The sequence below is a fragment of the Schistocerca nitens genome, chromosome 6, assembly GCF_023898315.1.
Source record: "Schistocerca nitens isolate TAMUIC-IGC-003100 chromosome 6, iqSchNite1.1, whole genome shotgun sequence".
Lineage (NCBI taxonomy): Eukaryota > Metazoa > Arthropoda > Insecta > Orthoptera > Acrididae > Schistocerca > Schistocerca nitens.
In genome coordinates this window covers 692,646,634-692,660,480 of record NC_064619.1, presented here as the reverse complement: position 1 = coordinate 692,660,480, position 13,847 = coordinate 692,646,634, and positions in this window count along the sequence as shown.

Genomic DNA, 13,847 nt, shown 5'->3' with positions numbered 1-13,847 from the left:
CGCCTGGTCCTGAGACGGCCGTTTGCTGGGCGCCTGGACCGGTCCGGCAGCTGTAAAGGCGAACGGCGCGGCGCGGCGTGGGGCTTCCAGGGCGAAACGGCGTCCCCGGGCGGCCACTGCGGACCCGCCCCAGCCGGGGATTTGCGGCCCTTTTCTCTCGCCTCGGCAGTGATCCAGCGATCCGATATGTGAGCGGTCTGACCGCCCTCGTAAACGATCCGCAGGTTGCGTAGCGCAGATATGAACACTTCGGCTTTTCGTTATAGTCCCTTCTCGCAGTATTACGTTTGTGGGACCGAAACTTGCGAAGGCTTTCAGCAAAGGGAAGTTAATCAAAAACAAAATAAGATGTAGGAAACAGCAGAGGCAGCATCGTATCACGTCTAAACTGAAACTTGGTAATGCAGCCAAAGTCCTTGATGTTACGTAGTGCACCAGCCCATCGCCCCCAAGACAAACAATAGAAATTGATGATAATAGTCGCCAGACTTACGAAACAAACGTGGGTGTTGTTGGGGACTGAGCAGCAGAGGTTCACTAGCCGTGTATTAGCCGGTTGGACTAAGTTACACGGAGCCTTAACATAGTTACTCCTCCTTGCAAAATAGGATAAGGACTGGAAGGTAGCTTGAAATGATTTCCAAAAGAAGTGCCTTACATTTCCTAGTCTATTTCCTCAAATGCCATCTCTTCTGTTATTCCTGCTGGTTGGGTCTTGTACCCACAAAGCAGTTGTTTATACAGAGACTTTGAATTGACAGCACTGTTCCATCTATACTGTATATCAATGATTACTAGTACTGTCAGCACTCTGCGACAGACGGAGTTCCTGACTCTCTCACCCTTTGCCTCTGTGTACTATTCTCAGACCCTGCTAATCTCTCGAGAGGTGCCGTGCTCCCTAGTTTTGATCAGTGTTCCCCCTTCATCCACATCTATTTCTGATACGACATGATGCTTAAGGCTTGTCGCCTGCTCATGGGCTCTAATTAGCACTCGTCCCTTAGAAACTATCCGAAGGTTGGTTAGAGGAGGAGAGAAGTCTGTCTACTGCGTTTCTAACGTTTCATTGGCTTCCCATGACATAAAGGTTCCCTTTCCAGACTACCTTTCTCTGTTCTGTACTAGCGCTGTGCTCGCCGATACTTCAGAAAACATTCCGTTGTCTTATTTGATCTTGATGCGTACCAGGCGATTGTGACATGTGACATAAAAATGGCGGTAACCTCCTATGGACCAATAAGGATCATTCACTCTCTCAGCACCTTCGTCTTTTGTAACTGCGACAGTTGTCTGAGACAGGATGCTCATGAGCTGGAGAGATCAGGGAGAGGACCAGACAGTCCCTATTTGTTTATACCAATATTACCTTACACCAACAGAGGCCACATCCAGACATGTATGTAAGTACAATCAGTTTTCTAAAATTTTCGTATTTTTCCCGATTTTAACCATTCCCACAATTTTCTTATTTTATAACTGAAGACATAGTGGAGCATCATAATTTTAGTATGACGTTACAGAATCTAGTAATGTAGAGTGGCATGTGTTACACAACATCTCTGTTTACATGATTCTCTGTTGTTGTTGTTGTTGTGGTCTTCAGTCCTGAGACTGGTTTGATGCAGCTCTCCATGCTACTCTATCCTGTGCAAGCTTCTTCATCTCCCAGTACCTACTGCAACCTACATCCTTCTGAATCTGCTTAGTGTATTCATCTCTTGATCTCCCTCTACGATTTTTACCCTCCACGCTGCCCTCCAATGCTAAATTTGTGATCCCTTGATGCCTCAAATCATGTCCTACCAACCGATCCCTTCTTCTAGTCAAGTTGTGCCACAAAATTCTCTTCTCCCCAATCCTATTAAATACCTCCTCATTAGTTACGTGATCTACCCACCTTATCTTCAGCATTCTTCTGTAGCACCACATTTCGAAAGCTTCTATTCTCTTCTTGTCCAAACTAGTTATCGTCCATGTTTCACTTCCATACATGGCTACACTCCATACAAATACTTTCAGAAACGACTTCCTGACTCTTAAATCTATACTCGATGTTAACAAATTTCTCTTCTTGAGAAACGCTTTCCTTGCCATTACCAGTCTACATTTTATATCCTCTCTACTTCGACCATCATCAGTTATTTTACTACTTTAAGTGTCTCATTTCCTAATCTAATTCCCTCAGCATCTCCCGACTTAATTTGACTACATTCCATTATCCTCGTTTTGCTTTTGTTGATGTTCATCTTATATCCTCCTATCAAGACACTGTCCATTCCGTTCAACTGCTCTTCCAAGTCCTTTGCTGTCTCTGACAGAATTACAATGTCATCGGCGAACCTCAAAGTTTTTACTTCTTGTCCATGAATTTTAATACCTACTCCGAATTTTTCTTTTGTTTCCTTTACTGCTTGCTCAATATACAGATTGAATAACATCGGGGAGAGGCTACAACCCTGTCTCACTCCTTTCCCAACCACTGCTTCCCTTTCATGTCCCTCGACTCTTATAACTGCCATCTGGTTTCTGTACAAATTGTAAATAGCCTTTCGCTGCCTGTATTTTACCCCTGCCACCTTCAGAATTTGAAAGAGAGTATTCCAGTTAACATTGTCAGAAGCTTTCTCTAAGTCTACAAATGCTAGAAACGTAGGTTTGCCTTTCCTTAATCTTTCTTCTAATATAAGTCGTAAGGTCAGTATTGCCTCACGTGTTCCAACATTTCTACGGAATCCAAACTGATCTTCCCCGAGGTCGGCTTCTACCAGTTTTTCCATTCGTCTGTAAAGAATTCGCGTTAGTATTTTGCAGCTGTGACTTATTAAACTGATAGTTCGGTAATTTTCACATCTGTCAACACCTGCTTTCTTTGGGATTGGAATTATTATATTCTTCTTGAAGTCTGAGGGTATTTCGCCTGTCTCATACATCGTGCTCACCAGATGGTAGAGTTTTGTCATGACTGGCTCTCCAGAGGCCGTCAGTAGTTCTAATGGAATGTTGTCTACTCCGGGGGCCTTGTTTCGACTCAGGTCTTTCAGTGCTCTGTCAAACTCTTCACGCAGTACCTTATCTCCCATTTCGTCTTCATCTACATCCTCTTCCATTTCCATAATATTGTCCTCAAGTACATCGCCCTTGTATAAACCCTCTATATACTCCTTCCACCTTTCTGCCTTCCCTTCTTTGATTAGAACTGGGTTGCCATCTGAGCTCTTGATATTCATACAAGTGGTTCTCTTCTCTCCAAAGGTCTCTTTAATTTTCCTGTAGGCAGTATATATCTTACCCCTAGTGAGACAAGCCTCTACATCCTTTCATTTGTCCTCTAGCCATCCCTGCTTAGCCATTTTGCACTTCCTGTCGATGTCATTTTTGAGACGTCTGTATTCCTTTTGCCTGCTTCATTTACTGCATTTTTATATATTCTCCTTTCATCAATTAAATTCAATATTTCTTCTGTTACCCAAGGATTTCTATTAGCCCTCGTCTTTTTACCTACTTGATCGTCTGCTGCCTTCACTACTTCATCCCTCAGAGCTACCCATTCTTCTTCTACTGTATTTCTTTCCCCCATTCCTGTCAATTGTCCCCTTATGCTCTCCCTGAAACTCTCTACAACCTCTGGTTCTTTCAGTTTATCCAGGTCCCATCTCCTTAAATTCCCACCTTTTTGCAGTTTCTTCAGTTTCAATCTGCAGTTCATAACCAATAGATTGTGGTCAGAATCCACATCTGCCCCAGGAAATGTCTTACAATTAAAAACCTGGTTCATAAATCTCTATCTTACCATTATATAATCTATCTGATACCTTTAGTATCTCCAGGATTCTTCCAGGTATACAACCTTCTTTTATGATTGGCTCTGAGCACTATGGGAATTAACATGTTTGGTCATCAGTCCCCTAGAACATAGAACTACTTAAACCTAACTAACCTAAGGACAGCAAACAACACCCAGCCATCACGGGGCAGAGAAAATCCCTGACCCCGCCGGGAATCGAACCCGGGTACCCGGGCGTGGGAAGTGAGAACGCTACCGCACGACCACGAGATGCGGGCCCTTCTTTTATGATTCTTGAACCAAGTGTTAGCTATGATTAAGTTATGCTCTGTGCAAAATTCAACAAGGCGGGTTCCTCTTTCATTCCTTCCCCCCAATCCATATTCACCTACTATGTTTCCTTCTCTCCCTTTTCCTACTGACGAATTCCAGTCACCCATGACTATTAAATTTTCGTCTCCCTTCACTACCTGAATAATTTCTTTTATCTCGTCATACATTTCATGTATTTCTTCATCATCTGCAGAGCTAGTTGGCATATAAACTTGTACTACTGTAGTAGGCATGGGCTTTGTGTCTATCTTGGCCACAATAATGCGTTCACTATGCTGTTTGTAGTAGCTAACCCGCACTCCTATTTTTTTATTCATTATTAAACCTACTCCTGCATTACCCCTATTTGATTTTGTATTTATAACCCTGTAATCACCTGACCAAAAGTCTTGTTCCTCCTGCCACCGAACTTCACTAATTCCCACTATGTCTAACTTTAACCTATCCATTTCCCTTTTTAAATTTTCTAACCTACCTACCCGATTAAGGGATCTGACATTCCACGCTCCGATCCGTAGAACGCCAGTTTTCTTTCTCCTGATAACGACGTTCTCCTGAGTAGTCCCCGCCCGGAGATCCGAATGGGGGACTATTTTACCTCCGGAATATTTTACCCAAGAGGACGCCATCATCATTTAATCATACAGTAAAGCTGCATGTCCTCGTGAAAAATTACGGCTGTAGTTTCCCCTTGCTTTCAGCCGTTCGCAGTACCAGCACAGCAAGGCCACGTCATTATTTCTACCAACGTGTTCGTTTCTATCGCTATGACGCCACACACTAGCAATGATACATAACTCGGGGCAAAAACTAAGTGGATCATGACATTGGCACTACGCAGCGCGATCCAACGACTTGTTGTCACTTATCTCACGTAATTGTGTACAGTAAGCAAAAATCTGGAGAAATGACAGTAATTGCATAACTACTTGGGTGAGGCATTTCCTGGTGTCTCTAAATATTAAAACAACAGACCTCAAATGACATAATTTGTTATTAACAAAGCAACCTCGACCTATACTTATGCCGGGGAGTACCTCCAGTTATGAACTGTGGATAGTACGTAAAAATGGTAAAAGTGCAAAAAATGTGTAAAAATGTGTGTATTGATAGATCAACCTGGGATTGGTATCTGCTGGTGCCACGTCATGTTGCCATTACCTGATAGACCTAGTGTTATGCAATTTGTTGTAAACATATAGACACAAAATCTTTCTACTTTCCAGAGTGTATCCAGTTACAAAATAAGAAAATTGTAGAAATACGTAAAATTGGGTAACTGTGAAACTTACGGAAAACAGAGTATTTACATATTCGTCTGCTTGTGGCCTTTGCTGGTGTCACATAATGTTGGTATTAACAAGCAGACACAGCCTGAACCGCTCCCTACGCTCGCCGGCTCCTGAATAACCCCTCCCACGTAAGTGTCCCAGTTATAAAAGAGAAGTGTGGCGGGAGTGCGTGATCCTTATTGGTCAATAAGGAGTTGCCACTATTTTTATATTGCACGATACAATTACCTAGACGATTATCCTGGGTGACGTTTTCAATTTACGGTGGTTGACTGAGGGGAGAGGGAGTTGGGTGAAACGAGGGGCCCAAGTGCCTGATGCCGGATGTCCTTATCAGTAACCTTGAAATAAGATGGTTATATGCGCTTGAACATACACTTTACTCCTACGCCCAACGTTCGTGCTCACTATATTCTCTGGTTTTGGCTCTTGAGGAAGAATGTGCTGCATTTGCAACAGGAAGAATGGGCTGCCATTGTGCCACACATATACGGACACAACATTGAAACTGTCCCCAGAGTAGTTCAAACTGCCATAAGTGCGAAGGCTGGCCACACTTTATATTGCAGCCCACTATTATGCGCCCGGATACTGTTTCGTCCGACAGTGCATATTTCGTGCTGTAAATCATGCTTAACATGGAAACACAGTTCTCTTAAGAGAATTCCGCCAAATAGCTGTTTGCTGCGATGCCAATTCGTCGATTAATACACATATCAATTAAAGTTTTGCATCACCCCTGTTCCCAGAACTCCTGAAGGTAGACATTGGCTGTGGATATTGTATCACAGACACAGTCCCTTTGACTGTTCAGAGATGTCACTAAACCCGTCCAAAGTTGTAATCAACCATGCTTGAGCAGCACCTATTAGGGGGAGGGTATCCGACAGCCGATCATTCCACCAGCAAGGAACTACACGGCTCGTGTCGTTGTAGTTCAACCATGCCTAGGCGGTCAATACCGCGGTTCGATTGCGTCCCCATTGCTATTTTGTGCCAGGAAGGGCTCTCAACAACGGAAGTGTCCAGGCGTCTCGGAGTGAACCATAGCGATGTTGTTCGGACATGGAGGAGATACAGGGAGACAGGAGCTGTCGATATTCCTCGGCCACCCAAGGGCTACTACTGCAGTGGATGTCCGCTACTTACGGATTATGGCTCGGAGATACCCTGACAACAGCGCCACCATGTTGAATAATGCTTTTCGTGCAGCCACAAGACGTCATGTTACGACTCAAACTGTGCACAATAGGCTGCATGACGCGCAACTTCTCTCCCGACGTCCATGGCGAGCTCCAGGTTTGCAACCACGATACCATGCAGCGCGGTACAGATGGGACCAACAATATGCTGAATGGACCGCTCAGGGTTGGCATCACGTTCTATTCACCGATGAGTGTCGCATATACCTTCAACCACACAATCGTCGGAGACTTGGTTCGAGGCAACCCGGTCAGGCTGAACGCCTTACACACGCTGTCCTGCGAGTGCAGCAAGGTGGAGGTTCCCTGATGTTTTGGGGTGGCACTATGTGGGGCCGACGTACGCCGCTGGTGGTCGTGGAAGGCGCCGTAACGGCTGTACGATACAAGAATGCCATCCTCCGACCGATAGCACAACCATATCGGCAGCATACTGGCGAGATATTCGTCTTCGTGGACGAAAATTAGCGCCCCCATCGTGCACATCTTGTGAATGCTTTCCTTCAGGATAACGACATCGCTCGACTAGACTGGCCAGCATGTTCTCCAGACATGAACCCTATCGAACCTGCCCGGGATAGATTGAAAAGGGCTGTTTACGGACGACGTGATCCAGCAACCACTCTAAGGGATCTAGGCCGAATCGGCGTTGAGGTATGGGACAATCTGGACCAACAGTGCCTTGATGAACTTGTGAATAGTATGCCACGACAAATACAGACACGCATCAATGCAAGAGGACGTCCTGCTGGGTATTAGAGGCACGGGTGTGCACTGCAGTCTGGACCGCCACCTCTGCAAGGCCACGGTGTATGTTCGTACAACATGCAATAAGTGGTTTTCATGAGCAATAAAAAGGGCAGAAATGATGTTTATATTCATGTCTATTCCAATTTTCCGTACAGGTTACGGAACTGTCGGAACCGAGTTGATGCAAAACTTTTTTTGGTGTGTGTACTTAAGCTGAATATTATAATTCTAGCACTTCATATCCATTAAAATTTTAAAAACACGATATCAATATAATTGAACTTTGTAATACTTGCTTCAACATTTGTTGATACGTTCGACAACGAAGGTGTAATGTGATCGAACTCATAGAGTATTCCTCATAGCCAGAACGGCAGTCTGCCAAATTGTCGTGAAAAAAATACACAGATTCTCGCGTAATTTCCGAACAGTCTACTTACGATTATCTATCGAACTTCTCCTGCCTTGGTAACAGACGACACATCAGTCTTTGGAGATTTATGGTATATCAGTTTGCTTGTGCCACCTTATTAAAACAAATCTTAATGAGTCATCACACCCTGTATAACAAATAGAAAGACTGAATATTAAATTCTCCTTGCTCAAGTAAGAAAATAACCTATGTTGAATAAAGTTTGTTTTAGCTTAGACTTCAGTTTTATTTACACAAACACTAATTGAATAGTTTAACATTAGCAATTAATTTTTTATTTTCTAAATGTCCATTAGAGACCATTGGAAGGTCAATATTGAAGGTACCTTTAGTAGTACAATATTTTCGGATTCAGTGTGAACAGTTCAAAATTTCCGCATTCAAATTATAATTTACGTTGTGTCAAGTGCCGGTCCCTGTTGGCGCTATCCTAGCTTAATTTGTTTGATGATATTACTCGTAGAATGCTCGTTCATCAGCTGGAAAAAGTTCGTCTCGCCACTCCACGCCACAGCGTTGTTACTTAGCCCTTACTAATAGACAGAAAATGGAAATGTTGACTCCACTTACCTCACTTTTATTTTACCTTCCTTTATTGTATTTCCACTTCACTATCTTACTTATAATTTTGCAAGACATGTAACTAAATGCAGTGGAAATAAAAAAAGAAAAATTGCGTTGCGTCTACATATACACTGTTGTTGTTGTTGTGGTTCTCAGTTCTGAGACTGGTTTGATGCAGGTCTCCATGCTACTCTATCCTGTGCAAGCTTCTTCATCTCCCAGTACCTACTGCAACCTACATCCTTCTGAATCTGCTTAGTGTATGCATCTCTTGGTCTCCCCCTACGATTTTTACCCTCCACGCTGCCCTCCAATACTAAATTGGTGATCCCTTGATGCCTCAGAACATGTCCTAGTAACCGATCCCTTCTTCTGGTCAAGTTGTGCCACAAACTCCTCTTCTCCCCAATCCTATTCAGTACCCCCTCATTAGTTATGTGATCTACCCATCTAATCTCCAGCATTCTTCTGTAGCACCACATTTCGAAAGCTTCTATTCTCTTCTTGTCCAAACTATTTATCGTCCATGTTTCACTTCCATACATGGCTACACTCCATACAAATACTTTCAGAAATGATTCCTGACACTTAAATCTATACTCGATGTTAACAAATTTCTCTTCTTCAGAAACGCTTTCCTTGCCATTGCCAGTCTACATTTTATATCCTCTCTACTTCGACCATCATCAGTTATTTTACTCCCCAAATAGCAAAACTCCTTTACTACTTTAAGTGTCTCATTTCCTAATCTACACTCCTGGAAATTGAAATAAGAACACCGTGAATTCATTGTCCCAGGAAGGGTAAACTTTATTGACACATTCCTGGGGTCAGATACATCACATGATCACACTGACAGAACCACAGGCACATAGACACAGGCAACAGAGCATGCACAATGTCGGCACTAGTACAGTGTATATCCACCTTTCGCAGCAATGCAGGCTGCTATTCTCCCATGGAGACGATCGTAGAGATGCTGGATGTAGTCCTGTGGAACGGCTTGCCATGCCATTTCCACCTGGCGCCTCAGTTGGACCAGCGTTCGTGCTGGACGTGCAGACCGCGTGAGACGACGCTTCATCCAGTCCCAAACATGCTCAATGGGGGACAGATCCGGAGATCTTGCTGGCCAGGGTAGTTGACTTACACCTTCTAGAGCACGTTGGGTGGCACGGGATACATGCGGACGTGCATTGTCCTGTTGCAACAGCAAGTTCCCTTGCCGGTCTAGGAATGGTAGAACGATGGGTTCGATGACGGTTTGGATGTACCGTGCACTATTCAGTGTCCCCTCGACGATCACCAGTGGTGTACGGCCAGTGTAGGAGATCGCTCCCCACACCATGATGCCGGGTGTTGGCCCTGTGTGCCTCGGTCGTATGCAGCCCTGATTGTGGCGCTCACCTGCACGGCGCCAAACACGCATACGACCATCATTGGCACCAAGGCAGAAGCGACTCTCATCGCTGAAGACGACACGTCTCCACTCGTCCCTCCATTCACGCCTGTCGCGACACCACTGGAGGCGGGCTGCACGATGTTGGGGCGTGAGCGGAAGACGGCCTAACGGTGTGCGGGACCGTAGCCCAGCTTCATGGAGACGGTTGCGAATGGTCCTCGCCGATACCCCAGGAGCAACAGTGTCCCTAATTTGCTGGGAAGTGGCGGTGCGGTCCCCTACGGCACTGCGTAGGATCCTACGGTCTTGGCGTGCATCCGTGCGTCGCTGCGGTCCGGTCCCAGGTCGACGGGCACGTGCACCTTCCGCCGACCACTGGCGACAACATCCATGTACTGTGGAGACCTCACGCCCCACGTGTTGAGCAATTCGGCGGTACGTCCACCCGGCCTCCCGCATGCCCACTATACGCCCTCGCTCAAAGTCCGTCAACTGCACATACGGTTCACGTGTACGCTGTCGCGGCATGCTACCAGTGTTAAAGACTGCGATGGAGCTCCGTATGCCACGGCAAACTGGCTGACACTGACGGCGGCGGTGCACAAATGCTGCGCAGCTAGCGCCATTCGACGGCCAGTATGGTGGGTCTGACACACAGGTGTCAATGTGTTCTTTTTTCCATTTCCAGGAGTGTAATACCCTCAACATCACCCGACTTAATTCGACTACATTCCATTATCCACGTTTTGCTTTTGTTGATGTTCATCTTATATCCTCCCTTCAAGACACCATCCATTCCGTTCAACTGCTCTTCCAAGTCCTTTGCTGACTCTGACAGAATTACAATGTCATCGGCGAACCTCAAACTTTTTAATTCTTCTCCATGGATTTTAATACCTACTCCGAATTTTTCTTTTGTTTCCTTTACTGCTTGCTCAATATACAGATTGAATAACATCGGGGAGAGGCTACAACCCTGTCTTACTCCCTTCCCAACCACTGCGTCCCTTTCATGTCCCTCGACTCTTATAACTGCCATCTGGTTTCTGTACAAATTGTAAATAGCCTTTCGCTCCTTGTATTTTATCCCTGCCACCTTTAGAATTTGAAAGGGAGTATTCCAGTCAACATTGTCAAAAGCTTTCTCTATGTCTACAAATGCTAGAAACGTAGGTTTGCTTTTCCTTAATCTTTCTTCTAAGATAAGTCGTCAGGTCAGTATTGCCTCACATGTTCCAGTATTTCTACGGAATCCAAACTGATCTTCCCCGAGGTCGGCTTCTACTAGTTTTTCCATTCGTCTGTAAAGAATTCGTGTTAGTATTTTACAGCTGTGGCTTATTAAACTGATTATTCGGTAATTCTCACACCTGTCAACACCTGCTATCTTTGCGATTGGAATTATTATATTCTTCTTGAAGTCTGAGGGTATTTCGCCTGTTTCATACATCTTGCTCACCAGATGGTAGAGTTTTGTCAGGACTGGCTCTCCCAAGGCCGTCAGAAGTTCCAATGGAATGTTGTCTACTCCGGGGGCCTTGTTTCGACTCAGGTCTTTCAGTGCTCTGTCAAACTCTTCACGCAGTATTGTATCTCCCATTTCATCTTCATCTACATCCTCTTCAATTTCCTTAATATTGTCCTCAAGTACATCGCCCTTGTATAGACCCTCTATATACTCCTTCCACCTTTCTGCTTTCCCTTCTTTGCTTAGAACTGGGTTTCCATCTGAGCTCTTGATGTTCATACAAGTGGTTCTCTTATCTCCAAAGGTCTCTTTAATTTTCCTGTAGGCAGTATCTATCTTACCCCTAGTGAGATAAGCCTCTACATCCTTACATTTGTCCTCTAGCCGTCCCTGCTTAGCCATTTTGCACTTTCTGTCGATATCATTTTTGAGACGTTTGTATTCCTTTTTGCCTGCTTCATTTACTGCATTTTTATATTTTTTCCTTTCATCAGTTAAATTCAATATTTCTTATGTTACCCAAGGATTTCTACTAGCCCTCGTCTTTTTACCTACTTGATCCTCTGCTGCCTTCACTACTTCATCCCTCAAAGCTACCCATTCTTCTTCTACTGTATTTCTTTCCCCCATTCCTGTCAATTGTTCCCTTATGCTCTCCCTGAAACTCTGTACAACCTCTGGTTCTTTCAGTTTATCCAGGTCCCATCTCCTTAAATTCCTACCTTTTTGCAGTTTCTTCAGTTTTAATCTACAGGTCATAACCAATAGATTGTGGTCAGAGTCCACATCTGCCCCTGGAAATGTCTTACAATTTAAAACCTGGTTCCTAAATCTCTGTCTTACCATTATATAATCTATCTGATACCTTTTAGTATCTCCAGGGTTCTTCCATGTATACAACCTTCTATCATGATTCTTAAACCAAGTGTTAGCTATGATTAAGTTGTGCTCTGTGCGAAATTCTACCAGGCGGCTTCCTCTTTCATTTCTTAGCCCCAATCCATATTCACCTACTACGTTTCCTTCTCTCCCTTTTCCTACACTCGAATTCCAGTCACCCATGACTATTAAATTTTCGTCTCCCTTCACTATCTGAATAATTTCTTTTATTTCATCATTTTCTTCGTCATCTGCAGAGCTAGTTGGCATATAAACTTGTACTATTGTAGTAGGTGTGGGCTTCGTATCTATCTTGGCCACAATAATGCGTTCACTAAGCTGTTTGTAGTAGCTTATCCCTGTTCCTATTTTCCTATTCATTATTAAACCTACTCCTGCATTACCCCCATTTGACTTTGTGTTTATAACCCTGTAGTCACCTGACCAGAAGTCTTGTTCCTCCTGCCAGCGAACTTCACTAATTCCCACTATATCTAACTTTAACCTATCCACTTCCCTTTTCAAATTTTCTAACCTACCTACCCGATTAAGGGACCTGACATTCCACGCTCCGATCCGTAGAACGCCAGTTTTCTTTCTCCTGATAACGACATCCTCTTGAGTAGTCCCCGCCCGGAGATCCGAATGGGGGACTATTTTACCTCCGGAAGATTTTACCCAAGAGGACGCCATCATCATTTAATCATACAGTAAAGCAGCATGCCCTTGGGAAGAATTACGGCTGTAGTTTCCCCTTGCTTTCAGCCGTTCGCAGTACCAGCACAGCAAGGCCGTTTTGGTTATTGTTACAAGGCCAGATCAGTCAATCATCCAGACTGTTGCCCTTGCAACTACTGAAAAGGCTGCTGCCCCTGTTCAGGAACCACACGTTTGTCTGGCCTCTCAACAGATACCCCTCCGTTGTGGTTGTACCTACGGTACGGCTATCTGTATCGCTGAGGCACGCAAGCCTCCCCACCAACGGCAAGGTCCATGGTTCATGGGGGGGACATATACACTGTCTAATCACATTAGTGTGATCATCTGTCAGAAACCTCAAAAACCACCTTTCTACAGCGTGGACCTCTGCGAGACGTGCAGGAGGAGAGACACGGAGGTTCTGGAAGGTACTGACAGGGATGTGGGGCCGTGGTGATCTCTGTGTGCCGTGGTCAGCTGTAGCAGGTTCTTCGGCTGAGGACCCATGGCGCGAACAGACCGAACGATGTTGTCTCAGAGATTCTCGAATGCGTTTAAATCCGGCGAGTTTGTTGGCCAGAGGAGCACAGTAAACTCACAACGCCGTTATCTGAGCCATGCACACTGCAAGCTGTGTGACACGTTGCATTGTCCTGCTGGTAGATGCCACAGTGCCGAAGAAAAACAAAGTGCATGTAGGGGTTAAAACGGTCCTGAAGGATAGATGCATATTTCTGTTGATGCACTGTGCGTTCAAGTGTGAGGAAATCATTCATGGATTTGCACTAAAACATCCCCCACACCATAATGGTCCGTTCTCCGGCTCGGACAATTCCGATTATTATTACCGGATGTTTGTCATCTGCCCTATGGATTCTTCTAAAAAGCCACATGTCGCCATTCAGTGGACATCCAGTTCCGGTATTGGCGTGCAAATTCCAGCCTTAGTTGCAGATGTACAGCAGTCAGCATGGGTGCTGAACCAGTTACCTGATGCAGAGACCCTTAAACAGTAATGTTCGTTGAACGGTCGTTGGG